The sequence below is a fragment of the Mustela putorius genome, unplaced genomic scaffold (genome assembly GCF_011764305.1).
Source record: "Mustela putorius furo isolate JIRA1106 unplaced genomic scaffold, ASM1176430v1.1 tig00003851_pilon_pilon_pilon, whole genome shotgun sequence".
In the NCBI taxonomy this organism is placed as follows: domain Eukaryota; kingdom Metazoa; phylum Chordata; class Mammalia; order Carnivora; family Mustelidae; genus Mustela; species Mustela putorius.
The window spans coordinates 70,805-72,203 of NW_025422003.1; the positions used below are offsets into that span (position 1 = coordinate 70,805).

Sequence of the window (1,399 nt, forward strand, 5' to 3'; positions counted from 1 at the left end):
AATTCTTACCATTCATAAATATGAGCTATCTTTCCATTTATGTCTCCTTCAATTTCTTTATCAATGTCATAGTTTATGGGGTACAGATCTTTCATCTTCTTAGTTAAATCTTTTCCTAAGTATTTTATTATTTTTGATGCTATTGTGAATTAGATTGTTCTCTTTATTTTTTCAGATAGTTCATCATTAGAGTGTTAAAATGCTCCTGTCTTGTGCTTACTTTGGCAGCACATATACTAAAATTGGAATGATGCAGAGAAGATTAGCATGATCACTGAGCAAGGATGACATGAAAAACTATTTAAAAAAAAACGAAACAAAACAAAATTCCTGTCTTTTATATATTGATCTTGTATTTGGCAGCTTTATTAAATTTGTTTATTCAAAATTTTTTGTGAAGTTTTTAGGATTTTTTTACATGTAAGTTCATGTTATCCAAGAAAAGAAAATTTTACTTCTTCCTTTTTTTTTTTTTTTTTTGGAGTCTTTTATTTCTTTGTGTTCCTTGTTTCTCTGGCTAGGACATCCAGTAGTATGTCAAATGAGAGTAGTAAAAGTGGACACACTTGTCTTTTTTCTGATCTTTAAGGGGAAAACTTTCAAACTTTTTTGATTGAATATGAGATTAGCTCTGGGCTTGCAATATGTGTTTTTTCTTTAATGGGTTTTTTAAATTATTTTTTAAAATTTTTTATAAACATATAATGTGTTTTTATCCCTAGGGGTACAGGTCTGTAAATCACCAGGTTTACACATTTCACAGCACTCACCATCACTCACCATAGCACCTGCCCTCCCCAATGCCCATACCCCCACCATCCTCTCCCAACAAACCTCCCCCCAGCAACCCTCAGTCTGTTTTGTGAGATTCAGTCTTTTATGGTTTGTCTCCCTCCCAATCCCATCTTCTTTTATTTTTCTTTTCGTATGCCCGAAACCGCCTATGTTGCATCTCCACTTCATCATATCAGGGAGATCATATGATAGTTGTCTTTCTCAGATTGATTTATTTCGCCAAGCATAATACCCTCTAGTTCCATCCATGTCATCACAAATAGCAGGATTTCATTTCTTTTGATGGCTGCACAGTATCCCATTGTACATATATACCACATCTTATTTATTGATTGATCTGTTGAAGGACATTTAGGTTCTTTCCATAGTTTAACTATTGTGGACATTGCTGCTATAAACATTTGGGTGCATGTGCCCCTTCAGAATGCCCCGTTTGTATCTTTAGGGTATATATCCAGTACTACAATCACTGGGTCATAGGGTAGTTCTATTTTCAGCTTTTTGAGGCACCTCCACGCTGTTTTCCAGAGTGGTTGCACCAGCTTGCATTCCCACGTACAGTGTAGGAGGGTTGCCCTTTCTCCACATCCTCGCCAGCATCTGT

The 1,399-nt window shown here is 35.5% G+C and overlaps 1 non-coding gene across 1 annotated transcript; it reads left to right on the top strand.

Moving 5' to 3' along the window:
* Positions 1-212: 212 nt before the first annotated feature.
* On the top strand, positions 213-320 carry LOC123387258. The gene has a single exon (XR_006601587.1). It is a non-coding gene; the product is annotated as a U6 spliceosomal RNA (small nuclear RNA).
* Positions 321-1,399: the final 1,079 nt, after the last annotated feature.